Here is a 16,772-nt window from a genome sequence, read left to right as displayed (position 1 = left end):
TTATTATTTTGTCTTGTTTGACTATTTTCCTTTGCTGCTGTATTTTTTCATTTTTCTGATTAAATGTATTGTTTGACTAAAGTTTTCTACAGGCAAGAGGCAGGCAGAGGACTTTGCGGGGGTCGTTCTGTCCTAGGAAGGCCCATAGGGTCCTGCTCCATTATATGGGGAATGGTGTTGAAACTCACTTATATCCATATGGATATCCCATGGACTCAACACCATTTATTAAAGCCGTGTGTTATTGTTACTATTGTTAGTTTTTGAACTCTTACATGTTATTTCTCTTATTTCAACAATTGTGAGGGCTTCCCTGGTGGCTCAGTGGTTAAGAATCCGCCTGCCAATGCAAGGGACACGGGTTCAAGCCCTGATCCGGGAAGATGCCACATGCCGGGGAGCAACTAAGCCCATGAGCCACAACTACTGAAGCCTGCGCTCTAGAGCCCGTGAGCCACAACTACTGAGTCCGCGAGCCACAACTACTGAGGCTGCGTGCCGCAACTACTGAAGCCCACGTGCCTAGAGCCCATGCTCCACAACAAGAGAAGACACGGCAATGAGAAGCCCACGCACCGCGACGAAGAGTAGCCCCCACTCGCCGCAACTAGAGAAAGCCCGCACACAGCAACGGAGACCCAGTGCAGCCAAACGTAAACAAGTAAAAATAAATAAATAAATTTATGAAAAAGAACACACACAATTGTGAATCTTCTTAAAATTTTCCTTAAAGCTGAAGGACCACACCAGTGCTGGAAGGACAAGCAGGCCCTAGGCAGCTGCTACGCTGAAATCGGCCCCATTTGCTGAGCCCTGTGGCGTGGCTGGCCCTAGCCGGGCCTTGCCTGTGGTTCACTATCGTCCCCATTCTGCTGGGGAGGAGACTGAGGCTCGGGAGCCAGGGGACGTGCCCACAGCGCACAGGCAGTGCTCACACGGCGGAGCTGGAATTTGAATCCAGACAGATCCAGCCCCACGGCTGTTTTGGAGGAGAACGGTGATGACGATAAGCATTTGGGGTGACTTTACAGTTCTCAGAGCATCCTGCAACCGGAGAGGGGCTGTGACTCTGGCCCATCGTTCCTGGCTGGCTCCGGCTGGAGGACAGGAAGAGCCCAAAGAGAAAGACAAACCCGCCTGAGGAGGGGACATATTTCAGGGTGGCTATAGCTGAGACATTCTTGGGGCTTCCTGGAGGCGATGCAGACAGGGTTTGGAGGGTAGGGGTAGTGGTGGTAAGAGAGTCTCCCTGGAACTCACCCAGAAGACCGAAGGCGCTTCGGAAATGGCAGGAGTCTGCCTCGATGATTTCTTCCTCTTACTCAGAAAAATACCACATTGGCCAGGAAAGCCCAGCCATGGATCATGGAGACATAATTGGTATTTAATCTGCTTGTCTTATCCATTTGGAGAGTGGAACAGCAAGGGAATCTGCCAGAACTGGAGCCAGATGCCCAGATAATTTGGTTAGGGCCGAAGCTGTGTGGATGGACAGCCTGACAAGTGTCCTGGGAGGACAAGGGAGTGAGGCCACGGACCACAGAAGCACAAGCCCTCATGGCGAGAGGGTTACCCTGTCCACCTCCATGGTGCCCTCCCTGCCCAGGCCCCCAGGTAGCCGGCACTTCACCCTGAACCTGGGAGGGAAGCATGAATATTATTTCTAGTTTGAGGATGAGGAAACGGAGGCTCTGGATGGCCCACAGTCTCCTGGAGGATGAACAGCCGAGTGACACCCAAGGAAGCCCAAGGCGGGGTGGACCATGGGGTGGGTGGTGCGGAGTCTGGTGTGGCCTCCGGCCCCTTCCTCCTCTGGCCTAGAGGGACTGGGGGGCCCTGGCATTCCTGCCCCTCCTCTCTCCCCTTGCCCAGCAGGGGGACCCAGGGACAATGCCTCTCAATGCTGCCTGAGTACCAGGAACGCCTGTCACCCCCTCCCACATGTGTCTGTGATACGAAGGACAATTTAAAGTCCTCTCTTGGTTCCTAAATGGTTGACACATTCTGGGCAGCAACTGTCCTGCTTTTCTGGGGAACCATTTTTAAGTCGATTAGGAGACTTTTTCTTTCTTTTTTTTTTTTTTTGGGCCACGCCTCGGGGCCTGCGGGATCTCAGTTCCCCCAGGGATTGAACCCAGGTCACGGCAGTGAAAGCCCGGAATCCTAACCACTAGACCACCAGGGAACTCCTTAGGGGACTATTTTTATATCCTGTTTGGCTTGACTACAAATAACAGGTCTAAGCAGCTTAAAGCGGGGTAGTCAGAGAGAGAAAGTTAGATCCCACCCAGGGGCAGCCTAATCCTGCCGACTTGTGAGACAGCCAGAGGCCCATGGAGCTGTGGGCCCAGCCCCAGGCCCCCCACAAAGACGACCCGGGTTCTGAGCTCGGGCGGCAGGACGGGGGCCAGCGGGTGTGCACAGCTGCCATGGCCCTCGCTCTCCACTCACCCTGGCCTCGCCCTTTGGGAGGTCTCACCTCCACGGGAGCAACGTTTATAGTGAAATGTTGGCCGTGGGGGACCTTGCCTTGATCCTGCTGTGTCTGGGCCCACTGCCTAAGGAAGAAGGTTAAGAAGAAGGCCTGGCTCTTGGCTTTCTCAGAGCCCTGGGGTCCTGGGGCCCAGCTCCAAAGCCCGGCTCAGCCCCGGCTGCCGGCCCCTTGCTGGCTGCAGTCCCCCTTCTCGTCCTCCGGTCCCACCTCACAAGGCTCGGGGAGGGCGAAGCGACCTGGTCGTCACGCTCCCTCCCTGCGTGTGTTCTTGATTTTGCCTTTTGTTTGGTGAACAGAGGCCCAGAAGGCCCTGGAGCCGAGCCAGCCCCCGCAGCGGGTGCTCAGTGGACGGGGCGCCAGAGCTCTGGCTGATGGGAAAGCAAAACTCACGGGGCTGTAGTTTATAATGATGAAATGAAGTTCCTGTATTACAGCGAGATGAGAAAAATTTAAATATAAACCTTTTCTTTGTCCGTTTGGGCCTCCTCCCTCCCCTTTAGTGTATATTGTGTATCTGCATTCATCAGACCTTCTTAGGAGAAAACATTCCTCCTTAATCTCACCAAAGGTCAAAACTCCTTAGGAGATAACCTTTCTTAATCTTGTAAGAGGCCACAACGACCTATGACTTGCTTTCCACACGTAGATCTGGATTGTGTAAACCGTCAATAACATGTCATTTGACGTATAACCCTTTGTCTCAAACACTTAATCACTGTGCCTTGACCTCTCATGGGCAGAACAGTCCTCAGAGCTTTCTGAAGGACTGTCTCCTGGGTTATAATCCTCAGGTTGGCTCGAATAAAATTTTCCATTTCTGTCTTAGATCGACTATTGATTAATTTTTCATCAACAGTAGTGATGAAGGACCTGGGCCCAGGCTGAGGCCATTGGTCATCGGCCAACCATGGACCTACACTCAGGGTGACGAGAGGCCTGGCTGGATCTATGCCTAGCCTTTGACAGGGGCAGTTGGGCACCTGGAGAAACCACCCAGTAAGATGGGACATGCTGGGGACACACCCGTCATCCCAAAAAGAGGTGGGGGGCAGGACTTTCAGTGCCCAGGATGCTCACCATCATGCTTGGTCCCGATGCCACCTCCACACACACAGGGGACCTGGAAATAACAGTTGCAGGGACACTTGGGCAGCCCTCAGGTGCAATCAGGCAGCACCTGAGTTTTGCAAGATGATCCCATCTTGTTAAGAACAATTACTATGAGGTATGTACTCTAAGGAAACAAAGAAGCAATACAAGCTCTACCTTGTGCTGAGTTCCTGCTGTGAGCAGGTGTTCCCGTCCACCCTGAGAATGTGCTGTGTGGCAATAATTGCGCTTATTTCTGCTCCAGAGAGATGATGTGTTTCACCCAAGGTCCCACAGGGACGGTGGGGCCCAGTGGACACTGGAAGGAAACGCAGGCCAGACATTCTTCCCACAGCCAAGCCCCAGCCTACGAGAACTCAGGAGAGCACAGGGTAGGAAGGGAGATGTTTTAAGCCCCACAGGAGGGCTCAGGACCCTCACCCACGGAAGAATCCAAACCTTGCTCCAGGGTGAGCTGCGCCCTGCATTGCCATGCTTTTCCTGCTGCTGGGGCAAGGATCCTCATTCCATCTTCAAGAGGAAAAAGCTGAGGCCCAGAGAAGTCCAGGGGCTTAGCCAGGACCACACAGGCTCAGTGGCTGACCCAGGCCTCCTGAGGCTGAGGACAGGGAGCCTGCAGGAATGGGCCCAGCCAGGCCTGGCGACCGGGCAGTGATGCAGGAGCACCCCAACCTGGCTCGGGGGGTGGTGAGGGCCAGCCACCTGGCCCACGAGGCTGGGGAGGGCGGAAGCGCAGCTCTCAGGAGAGGAAGGGGTTGGGGGAGCTGCAGAGTGGCAAGTCCCTGGAAGTCTGTGAGCCCGCATCCTGCCCAGCTGTGAAGCCAGGGGAGCTGACTTTGATCGAGGCAGCAGCACGGTGTGTGCAGGGGCCACGGGAGCTCAGAGGAGGTGTCTGAACTTTGCAGTTTGTGAAAATGAAATCGAATGGGACCCTGTGGGGCTCCCGGGAACGGAGGCCTTTTTTGTCCCCCATTTCTTGTAGGCAAGATTCCAGCCTCCAGGACCTTCCCTGAGTTCCAAAGAGCAGATTCAAACAGTTGCCAATTAAGGGAGAAGCAACCAAGAAACCACCTGAGGCAAGATTAAAGGGACCAGAGAAGATTTCCTGAGGGTGACCTGGTGGTTAAATGGTTAAGACTCCGGGGCTCAGGTTCGGTCACTCTTCGGGGAACTAAGATCCTGCATGTAGAACAGCCAAACTAAGGTTAAAAAAAAAGGATTACCTGGGGTGAGATTAAAGGAAGAGAGGCCCTACACACACCCTAATCTTATCAGCAACCCCACCCTTGAACCATTGCTGTAAAACTCCTCACCAAACTCCCCTGGCTTGGGACACATAGTTTCCAAGGATAGGACCCCGCTGTGGCCCCCTTTGCCTGGCAAAGCAATAAAGCTATCCTTTTCTACTTCACCCAAAACTCTGTCTCTGAGATTCAGTTCTGCACCGGTATACAGAGAAGCTGTGCTTTCGACATCAAAAACATACCTAGGTTTAGATTATTTTTATTTATTCTGCTTAATATATGTTGTGATTCCTATATTTGTAGATTCACGACTTGCACCGTTTCTGGAAAATTCTCAGCCATTATCTCTTCTTTTGCCACACACACACCCCCGCCCCCGCCCTCTGGGACTCAGGTTAGATGGGCTATGTCTTCTTACTTCCGTCTCCTGGTCTCTCTGTGCTGTGTTCCGAGTAATGTCTTTATATCTCTCTTCCAGCTATACCCTCCAGCTAATTCTTCTGTGTGCCTAATGTACTGTTTAAGCCCCTCTTGGTTGAGAATTTAATTTTTAAAAATTGTATTTTTAATGTCTACACGTTCTATTTGGTTTCATTTTAAATCAGTTTGACCGCTTTGGATGGTCTCTTGTTCCCTGCTCACTATTTTTACTCCATCTTTTATATTTCTAAACATCTGAAACTTGGTTTTATAGTCTAAGTCTGATATCGACTACCTGTAGTCTTCGGTGGGGAGGGGGAATTATGGCTACTTTTCTCATGTGTTATTTCAGCTCTCAGAGCCTGTGTGTGTGTGTGTGTGTTTTGTAAATTCATATGCTGTTGAACTTATTCTGGAAATCCAGAGAGCTTGAATTGGGGATGTTTCCCTCCAAAGAGGAATTGTACTTGCCCGTGCCAGGAGCCAGGTTCCTGGATTATCTATCACTAACCTGGGACTTTCGTGCCCTTTGAAGATCCCAGCTTCATGCGGCTATAATGAGCTTAGTTTTTCTTTCATCCCACGTGGGCCTGAGGGAGATGTGACCCCTTCCGCTGTTCCCTCCTCTCAGCGCTGCTGGGTTGTCTCAGTTCCCCTCTGCTGTGCTCGCCCTGCTCTGAGCCTGGTTGTGGCCTTGGCTCACGAGGCCTGTGGCTGGCTCCTGGCACGGGCAAGTACAAATCCTCTTCGGAGGGAAACGTCCCCAATTCAAGCTCTCTGGATTTCCAGATTAAGTTCAACAACATATGAATTTACCAAACACACACACACACACACACACACATACACAGGCTCTGAGAGCTGATATAACACATGAGAAAAGTAGCCATAATTCCCCCCACACCGAAGACTACAGGTAGTCGATATCAGACTTAGACTATAAAACCAAGATTCAAATGTTTAGAAATATAAAAACAGGTTAGACCACAGTGGGCTCCTGTCCTTCCACCCCTGGGCCTTTGCTTAGGCTGTCTCCCTGCCTGCAACGCCTTTTCCAGCCAAATTTTCCTCTCTTCTTTCTCACCAGGAAGCCTCTCCAACGTGCCTCGCTGGGGCGGAAGCCTCTGCTGGGCTCCCGTGGCCCCTGGACACACTGTGCTGCCCTGACTGTCGACTGGCCTGTCCCCCTCGCTAAGGCGTGAGCCCCCCGGGTGGCCAGGTCCCCAGCCGGCAGCACAGATCCTGCTCCGAGGGTGCTCCAAGAGGGTCTGCTGAATGAATGGGAGGGTCTGCTGCTGAGAATACCCTGTGCTGGTATGAGTGTGGCCACAGCCTTACCCCCAGTAGCCTCTGAGGGTCTGGTCGCACTGAGGGAGCCCCGGGCCCGTAACCAGTGCCCAGGGGTGGTGTGGTCATGGCCAATGTGGCGTGTGGCCTGGCTCAGTCCAGTAACAGTGTTCCCACTGTTCGTGGCAATACCCTGGGAGCATGGCTCCCAAACGTGTCCATCCCGGGAGGCCCACGGCCCGAGTGGCAGCTCTCAACTCCCTTCTCCCCAGGCTCTGGGATCAAAGGGGGCCCCCCGGGCTCTCAGCCTCTGGCCCAGGTGGCCAAAGGCCTCAAACTGCTTGGAGCTGAGACTGACCTCAGGTCCCTGGGGATGGAGTGTGTGGTGGGCAGGGGGTCAGCCTCTAGGGCTCCCTCCCACGGCCTCCTCTCCCTGCCTCTGGGCCTGGTCTCCGTCCTCTCTCATGACCCTTTCCCTCTCTGCCCCATCTCTGGTCCTCTCTCTGTATCTTTTCATCACTCTTTCATCCTCTCTTTCCCCCCGCATCTCTCTCCCTCCCTCTCACACTCCCCTGCGCCCCCAAACCCAATCTCCAGGGACGCTCCCAGGCCCCAGCCTGACAAACCTGAGGGATGAGCACAGACCAGAGTGTTGTCTTCTTGGTTTAGCGGAGACCAGAGGGAATCTCCCTCAAGCAAATTTCCTAGGAAACTGGGGACAAACAAAGGCCAAATGACAGAAAGGACAAAGGCTCCAAGAGGGGGAGACCAGGTGGGTCTCCTGCCAGGCCCATCCCCAGGGCCGAGCCTGAGCCTGGCCCCAAATGCCCACCCCCACCCCACCAGGGGCTGCAACCCCAGCCTCTGGGGGTGGATATCCGTCAGGGGGCCCCAGATGGTCCCTCCAATCCCCTGGGGGCCCTAGTAGGGGAGGTGAGAGGGGGCAGGTCAGGTGGGCACAGGTGGAGCTCCCCGGAAACACTGACATAACCGAAAATGAAGCATCCGTCCTCTGAGTGGTCGGTCAGCAGCCCGGGACTGAGGGCGGTCTGGCTCCAGCCCCGTCTGAGTGTCCCCCACCCCAGACCCTCACAGGTTTTCAATGTCCTGCCACACCAGACGGCCACTGAGGGGAGGGTCCTCCCAGAGGGAGAGAACACGCTGACCAGCCATGGCGTGTCCAGACCACAGCCAATGGGCCGAGAGGACCTGTCAGAACCCAGATCCGGGATTTTGCAAACTGGAGCTGAGGACGAGAATGTCACGTTCCCCAGGGTGGAACTTGGAAGCCTTTGGCAGAGCCGTTTCTGACCCCATGGAAGAAGCTGGTCCCTAGGAGAGATCAGGACGGGGGGTGGGGGGAGAGCCCTCTTCTTCTGGCGGGGGCGGGGAGGGGTGGCATTTGAGCCCCAGTTTTGGGGCATTTCTGCCTTCCCCAAGATTTGGATTTGAAGAGGTTCAGAACATGCTACCCCCAAATACACCGCTCTGGAAATTGATTACTCTGAGCTGAAGGTACTTGAGGAACAGAAGATACAGGAAGGGCTCTCTGCCCTCCCCTTTCTACCTAAAAGCAGGTCATCCAGGGATTTCCCTGGTGGTGCAGTGGTTAAGAATCCTTTATAACCCCTTTAAAGACACTGTCTCGGGACTTCCCTGGCCGTCCAGTGGTTAAGACACTGCGCTTCCACTGCAGGGGGCACGGGTTCCACCCCTGGTGGGGGAACTAAGATCCTGCATGCTGAGCCATGCGGCCAAAAAATAGAAAAAACAAAAAATGTTGAAGACCCTATCTCCACATGCCGTCACATTCTAAGTTACTGTGGGAGGGTACTGTGTTAGGACTTCAGCCTATGAACTTTGCAGGGGAACAAAATTCAGCCCATAACAGACAGTAAAATAAACAAATTCCTCAAAGGTCCTATCACTCAGAAAATTTTAAACAATACTTGGGGGAAAAATTCAAATTGCAGAACGTTTAGAGAAGACAATAATAAAAGCACGTGTCAGAACTTTTGGGATACGGGATAAAGCAATACTCTATACATATTAAATGACAGGACTTCTTTATGTTAACAAACCAGAAAGAATGAAAGAAAATAAATCAAGGCACAGAGAAATTACAGAACATATCTAAGATCACACAGCTGGAACAGAACTGAGGTAGGATGTGAACCCAGTCTGATTTAATAGGCACAAAGATTTTAATTACAGCACTGTTTCTAAGAGCCACTCCCCCTTGGGAAAAAAAAAGAAAAGAAAAGGAAAAAAAAGATTAAAAGGGTGTCCAGAAAGAGGGGACCATTTAAATAACCATAACACAGCCATGGCAAGAGACACGAAGCAGCAGGAGGGAAGATTTGATTTGTATTTCTCTAATAATTAGTAATGTTGAGGATCTTTTCATGTGCCTGTTGGCCATTTGTATGTCTTCCTTGGAGAAATGTCTAGTTAGGTCTTCTGCCCATTTTTTTGATTGGGTTGTTTGTTTTTTTGATATTGTGCTGTATGAACTGTATAGTTTCCCTTTCTTATAATGCCTTCATCTGGTTTTGGTATTAGGGTAATGCTGGCCCTCATAGAATGTTAGGAAAGTGTCTCCTCTGCTTCTGTGTCATTTCTTCTTCAAATGTTTGGTAGAATCCACCAGCGAAACGATCTGGGCCTGGTGCTTTCTGTTTTGGAAGGTTATGAAGGAGAAACATTCTATAATCTTATAATTAAATCTTCATGGTTGCTGTCATTGTTTTCTTTTTTTTTTTAATAAATTTATTTATTTATTTATTTATTTATGGCTGTGTCGTGCTGCACGTGGGCTTTCTCTAGTTGTGGTGAGAGGGGGCTACTCTTCGTTTGCAGTATGCAGGCTTCTCATTGCGGTGGCTTCTCTTGTTGTGGAGCATGGGCTTCAGTAGCTGTGGCACATGGGCTTGGTTGCTCTGCGGCATGTGGGATCTTCCCAGACCAGGGATCGAACCTGTGTCCCCTGCATTGGCAGGCGGATTCTTAACCACTGCGCCACCAGGGAAGTCCCAGCTAACCCTAACTGTTAATTCACTTGGGTCTCAGTCATTTCTCTGGGTCTCTGTTTTTGTTGTGAGGGCTCCCACTTATATGTAAATAAAATCCATATGCTTTTCTGCTGTTAATCTCTTTTATGTCAGTCCCAGCTGGAAACCGTAAGAGGGTAGAGAACAATTTTTATTTCCCTTACATTACAGAGAACAGAATGCTCATGATGTATTTCCAAATAATTGGTTTCCCCTCTCACTGCCCAAAGCGTGAAAGTTTGGGGTCCCCTTAAGTTTTTAACTCTCAGGCTAATCTACGCTGGAGTCTCCAGCAATTGTCACCCGCCGTATAAGTGTCCTACCAGCCGCGCTGGCTCTAGCTGTGGGCTTCTGCTCTGGGGTAGCTCTGCATCCACCTCTCTCTCCAGTTTTCAGGCCACTGATTTGCCCTGTGACCTCAGTTCTCTGAGGGATCTGAAAAGAGTTATTGATTTTCAGTTTGTTCAGATTTTTTTCTTGTTGGGAGAATGGGAGTGATGACTTTCAAGTTCTTTACGTGCTGGACTGGAAACTGGAAGTTCTCATTATTTTTAAGAGAAAAAAACCCCACCACCCTGATAGTGGACATCTGGCGACTCTCCTGATGGGTTTTTGAACGCTGGTGCCCCTCAGAGCTCTGTCCAGGTGTCCATCACTCTGAGCCAATGACCTCCAACTGTGTATCTCCAGCCCAGATCTGTGTTTGGAGATCTAGCTCCAATGTCTGTCTGCCTTTGACCTCCCACCTGGATGGCACAGGTGCCTCAAATGCATATCACACACACGTAACTTGAATTCACCATCTTTTCCCCCAAAACTAATCCACAGCCCAGGTTTCCTGTCTCAAGTGACTGGCATCCAGGTGCCCAAGCCAGAAATCTAAGCTTCCTTCTAGACGCTTGCCTCTCTCCCCGCCCCACAGTACCTGTCAGCCAGGGTGTCATGGAGTTTGCGGCTGGCTGGTTCACCCATAGCCAGCCCCCGGCAGCTGTCTTAGAGCCCTCAGCATCTCTTCCGTGGGTTGTCTCAGTGGCCCCCTCATCGGCCCCTCTCAGCCATCCTCTACTCCTTCCCACTGCTAGCAGGGAGATCTTCCCCCCAAACGTTCACTTGTCTCTCTCTCCTGCATGCAAACCACCACTGGCCTCCAAGTGTATGCAGGGTAAACTCTGTTTCTCCCAGGTGACAACACAAGGTCAGGTGACCCTTGTACCTGCTCTGCCCTCCAACTAGAACCCCTTCTGCACTCCTAGCATTCTTCTCTTCTAAACCATTTGCTTCCTTTCTAGGATAGACCAAGTGCCTTGCTCACTTTTTGTGAGACTTAAGCAGACAGGTAGAATGTTCCAGGTGAAGGCAACACTTGTCCACCTGCCCACCCCCGACCCATCCTGCCAGGCTCAGCTCAGAAGTCATCTTCTCCAGGAGGCTGTCTCTACCTCCCAGAATTGGGTGAGCTGCAATGGTGTGCAGGCTAATGTTTAACCACTTGCTTTGCAGGAAAGAAGCCCTGATTTGTAGCATTTGCCAACTTCCATGGTGTAAATACTCCCAGCGTAGCCAATTTCATGCTACCAATGTGATGTCACTGAACATGAGTTGGGAAGAGATGCCCGCCATCAGCTCTCTCCAGCTGACATGGGTCAGCTCAAGCACGTAACAGGTGGATGAGCCTCCTCTGGGGTCACATCACACCATGTATAGCCCTCCATCAAAGTATGGCTCACGAGGAAATGCTAAAAACAAGCAAAACTCTGGTGACCCAACAGAAGGATAGAGTGAAAGGCTTAGCTCTAATCTCCACCCAATGCCTTCCTGGTTGTGTGACCTGAGGTAAGTGACCAAGCCTCTCTGAGCCTCAGATTTGTCATCTACAAAATGGTCAAAATAATATGTTCTTCCTAAGCTTGCACAGAAATTAAATAAATGTAAACACTGTAAAATCCTGTTAAGAAGTTAGAGGGTCAGTCAAGGAGTTGGGAAGGACATTCTTAGGCTGAGGACCAGCAGGAGGAGAGCAGAGAAGCAGGAGGGAAAGGATGTTTCTGCTTGGTTAGAACAAACCTGTGAATCCTGGGCTGGAAGGCAGTGGAGAAGTCCAGGAGGGTGGCCTTTGGAGGGCAGTGTAAAGGAGCTGGACCTCATCCTTAGCCCTGGGAGCTTCGGGAAGTTCCGAAAGAAAAATTAGATGAGGTATCTTAGAAGCAGGAGACCATTCAGGAGCTGCTGGTGGAGGAACACAGGGCTGGCCAGGCAAAAGCCCTTTCAGAGGCTGGGGTGGATGCAATGAGAGAGGAAGGGGTTGAAGGCAGTGTTGTTTGTTTTTTTCTCCAGAGACGGGGTGAAAGCCTTGGGCATCTTAATTACCAAGCTCAGGAGGCAAGAGGCTCACTAAGCATCATGGGAAATTCCCTGATCCAGCCAAGAATAGCAGAAGAGCCCTGTCCTAGGGAAATTGATTTGATGAAAGAAACCAGAGTCTATTGCATTGGCCCTGGAGAAGGACTTAACGTCATTTGGGTGAAAAGACCCCTCCTTCCTGGCCCCTCCATGGCCCTCTGCCCATTCTGTTTGGCAAGACTCAAAACCCTTGTGTAATCTGGGACCTTGGTACTCAAAGAGTGGGCCTGGGACCACCACCAGCAGCAGCAGCACCTGGGCGCCTCTTAGAAATGCAGAATCACAGGCCCCAGCTCAGACCTGTAGCATCAAAATCTGCATTTTAACCAGTCCCCCGGGAATGGTGTGCACAGTAAAGCTTGAGAAGTGCTGGCTTAGGCTCCGAATGGCAGGCCCTGGTCCGCCTTGTATTTCTAGGACCTTAACATTGTGAGTTGTCAGAAAGCACCGAGTGATGGATTGATGGCTAGCTGAGGGCCGCTGTAAGAGGACAGAAAGGAGAAGGCGTGTTCGAGAGAGTGAGAAGGTGAAATTAGCAGGACTTGGTGGTTGATTGGACAAGGGAGCGGGAGAGATGAGGACCCAGGAGCGTTGATGCTGCCGTTTCAGGAGGTTGAGGAGATGGCAGCTCTGGGCACCTGCAGCCCCTCTGCGGGCTGGACAAGGTTTCAGCTTTGGAAGGAGGCCAGGGTGGAATGGAGGCCAGGCCACAGGTACAGGAGACACATGGGGAATGCGCACGGCAAGGAGAGAGGGGGCTGGAAAAGGGCCTGAGGACTCCTGTGTGTGGCACGGGTGGGTTGAGAAGGAAGAGTCCACTCGAGGATGACCAGTCAGAGGGTCAGGAGGCCAAGGGCACAGAGAGTTCATGGTCAACTGTCAGATGCCACCGGGAGAATCAGAGAGGCAGCCTATAAACCACCCGCTGCATTTGCTGACAGAGCTGTTGCTATCAAGACACCTCAGTCCCTAGAACTATGTGGACCCTAAAGCTCTTCTACTTCATAAATAAAACTTAAAAATCCAATTTTTCTTGAGTATTCCAACCTTGATTACAAACTTGAATAAGTAAATCCCTGTCATTTAAACTGCAGTTACAGATTTCTTACGGCTACATCCGAAAACAACACTGTCATAACATTTATACTTAAAACTCTTGTAAAATGTCAAGACCGTGAGCGTCATTTCCAACTTGGCTTTTATTTCTTCTTAGGGATTTTGCTGTATTTGTTGTGGTTTCTCCCCAGGGCTTTGCTGATGGAATTTGGATACCCTCTCATGTTTGTGATAATCTCCCAAGATAAGCTGAGGTCACTGCATCTGGATGTTTGACCTTGGTCCTTGGCTAGGACACAGGGCTTGACTGTCTCTACTGGGGTGACACTTGGCTAATTAATCATTGTGGACATTTTCTGTGAACCCTCCTTCTCCTGGACAGCTGAGGGTGACCCCACACTGTGTACCTGAAGGAGCCTCATCAACCCGGTGGTCCTGTGAGACCACCACAAGTCAGCCTTTCCTTTCATGGTGCAGTTTCTGCCTGCCCCCGGCCTCCAGCCCAGGGCTCTGAGTTTACTCTTTTCTGATTAAACAGATAAAGCAAACATGTCTCTCTAATTAGTTAACACCAATAAAAGAAACAAGATAGATACACAAACTAACACATCCCAACTTAATAAGTTCCATAAAAATTCAAACAAGTCATATGGCAGTCATCTTTCTTATACTACAACCCTCTCTGAAGGCACATTATGGTAACGTTTCACTTTTGAGTATCATTATAGCCATGGCTTTTCACAGAGTGAATTTATTCAAATTAACTATATTTCCATTAACAACTTTTGATGCCTGTATTGTTATGGGCTGGCTAGCATTGGGAGAGACTTTTGATTGTTCCATCATCTTTCCCCTGCTTTCCTAGTATTTCTGAGGGTGGCCTTACTTCCTGGCCACAACAGGACATTCTGGACTGTTCCCCCACTCCAAATTTTTTTTTTTAATGTTCCGAGGAACCCTGTTTTCCTTTGGTGAAGAAGGTCTTAGAAACCAAAGTCTGGGCACTGGGGTGTCCCTGAGACTTGGAGGTGGCAGACCAAAAGTTACTCTGGCTTTTGGGCCTCTCTTGTCAGAAACAAAGCTGGAAATACTGATATCTTTAAGGTCTTAAATTTACAGTCAATTCTTTCAGTCTGTTGTTTTGTTAACAAAGGTTAACAATACTGTTGTTTATCCTATATTGATGGGATTTGGCCACAAACAGGTCACTATGATACTGGCAAAAGCCTCCATTCCCAGTAGGGGGCAGGAGGCAGATGACAACAGGCAAGGCAGACTAGGAAGGGAAAGAACAGAAACAGCAAGTGGAGGTGACTCTTCGGAGAAACCTGGTTGAAGGCAGGAGAGAACTGGAGGTAATGGGCTGAAAGGGGGGACTTTGCTTTTTGTTTTCTTATCCTTTTTATTAAAATGGGAGAGGCTCCAGCTTGCTTATAGGCAGAGCAGAAAGTGCTGTAGTGAAAACTGTATCAATTAGGATTCTTCTGTGTACAGGGAAAAAGAATCCAGCTCATCTGGTTAAACCAAACTTTATAATGGGGAAGCCGAGGGCCAGTCAGATCAAGCCCAGAGGGACACAGAGGCTCCAGTGAGGTCAAGTTCCACTGCGTGAGTCTTGGCCTCCCTGAGGGATGGGCTCTGTTCTGAGACGGGTCGTCTCTTCATCTGGTGGTGGCGAGGCACCGTAAAGCTCTGGTCTACACACTCCCCGCTCCTCGTCCAGAACAAAGAGAGTACACCCAGTGCCCACACAGAAGAGAGAGGATACCCTTCTCTCCCAGAGTTCAACAAAAGTTCCTGGTGGCCAGGCTGTGCTTCCCAGGCAGCACTTTATAGATAGGTAAACTGAGGCCAGAGCAGCACTTTATAGATGGGTAAACTGAAGCCAGAGCTTCCATCCCCATTATCGCCTCCCCCGAAACTGCCCCAACAGCCAGGCCAGGTCAGACTAGAAGGGATTTGGCCTCAGAGTCTGACAGGGGCTCAAATTCTAGTCTCTGCCCATCTTAACAAGCTCTGTGAGTTCGGGCCAGTTCCCATCTCAGCCTCAGCCTCCTCATCTGTAAAATGAGGGTGAGGACAGCATGACCTCAGAGGATTGTTGTGAGATTAATTAAGCTGCAAGGAGGCAGATTCCCCAGGGATATCTGAGCACAGCCCAAGAGATGGCTCCCAGAAGAAAGCCATTGCCCTCTCAATTCTGGATTTTTTTTTTTTTTTTAAGTTCTCTGCTTAGGTCCAGGGGCAGGTCTCTGCTAGGTGCTGGCCTGTCTTGACTGCCTCTGTATATCTTGTGACTCTCACTTCCTCACAGGGAGAAAGCGGGAGAGGGTTCAGCCCTTGGATAGGCCACAGGACCCCCAGAGCCTTAGAGCGCTGCTTTATTCTCATTTTCACTGTTTCCTTCTATTCTAGGCTAGTGATGGTGGCGCTCCTTCCAGGGCAGTGATATAAAGTTTCCTTTTAAAATATATTTATTGGAATGAAAAAGCCAATATACAGAAAAAGTATTGTGAATATTACCAGCGGTGAAAGGGTACAGGTTTATCCATTCCACACATGTTTGTTGGGTGCTCAGTTACCGTTCCAGACACCGTTCCAGGAGGGAGTCACAGCAGTGAACAAGTCAGCAGGACCCCCCTGCCCTGTGGAGCTCACATTCTAGGCAGGGGATTGGCAATAAAATAAATGCCTAAGAGAAATGTGAAGCAGGTCACATGGTGATGCTGATAGGTGTACGGGGGGGGGGGGGGGGGCGGGCGGAAATTGAGGAGGGAAGGCGTCGGGGTGTGAATGGAGGTCAGGGAAGCCTCACAAAGAAGCTGACATTGAAGCTTGAACCTGAAGGAGGTGACAGAAATAGCTGAGCATATACGTAGTCAGGGCTGTTCCAGGCAGAGGAGTGGCAAGAACAAAGGCCCTGGAGGGGGTGAGAGCCAGCAGGGAGGCCAGTGTGGCTGGGCAGGGTCTGGCTGATGGAAAAGAGGATGTGGTCAGAGGGCAGAGGTGGGGCTGCTGAGTTCAATGAGGAGCCACTGGAGGGGGTGGGGCGGAGAAGGGATGTGATCTGGACCTAGTTGTACCATCATCTCTCGGGCTGCTGTTTGGACAGGGGTTTGGGGGAGGCAGGAATACGAGTGAGAAGAGGCCTCTGCACTCAGCCTGGGGAGTGGCTGCTGGCTTGGACAAGAGGGTGGGGTGAGAAATGTCAGATTCTGGGTATATTTTCAAGGTGGAGCAGATGGGATTTGCTCTTGGAGTGGATGTGGGGTATGTGGATTGTGGGCAGAGAGAGGGATCCAGGTTTAGGGCCTGAGTACCTAGAACGTGGAGTTTTCGTTAGCTGAGAAGGGGAAGATGCAGGAGGACAACTTTGGGGGAGATCAGGACGTTGGATGGCGTGAGATAAGGGAGGTCTCCAGCACACAGTTAGATACGTGAGTTTAGGGAGAGGTCCAGGCTGCAGGCCACATTTGGTGTCATCCGCAGCTAGTAGCCTCCAAAGCCACAGGTTGGGGTGACATTTAGAAGTTGGGGGGCTGCTACAAAAGAGAATGGGGGGTCACCAAGGAGGAGGAGGAGAACCAGGCAATGTGGTGTCTGGGAAGCCAAAAGAGGAAGGCGCATCAGAAGGGAGGAAGTGGGCAGCGCTGACAAATACTGCTGGAGGGACCAGTAAGACAAGGACAGAGACTCAGCACGGCATCCAGC

General features: G+C 50.9%; 1 long non-coding RNA gene across 1 annotated transcript in view; it reads right to left on the bottom strand.

Moving 5' to 3' along the window:
- The window catches only part of LOC309610184, a 281,821-nt gene that overhangs the window by 216,614 nt on the left and 48,435 nt on the right, over positions 1-16,772 (bottom strand). The gene's annotated exons all lie outside the window — the stretch shown is intronic.

This window comes from Balaenoptera borealis (assembly GCF_965194805.1).
Source record: "Balaenoptera borealis genome assembly, chromosome: 13".
Taxonomy (NCBI): domain Eukaryota; kingdom Metazoa; phylum Chordata; class Mammalia; order Artiodactyla; family Balaenopteridae; genus Balaenoptera; species Balaenoptera borealis.
Note: the sequence above shows the minus strand (reverse complement) of the source record. Positions and strands in the feature narration are given on the sequence as shown.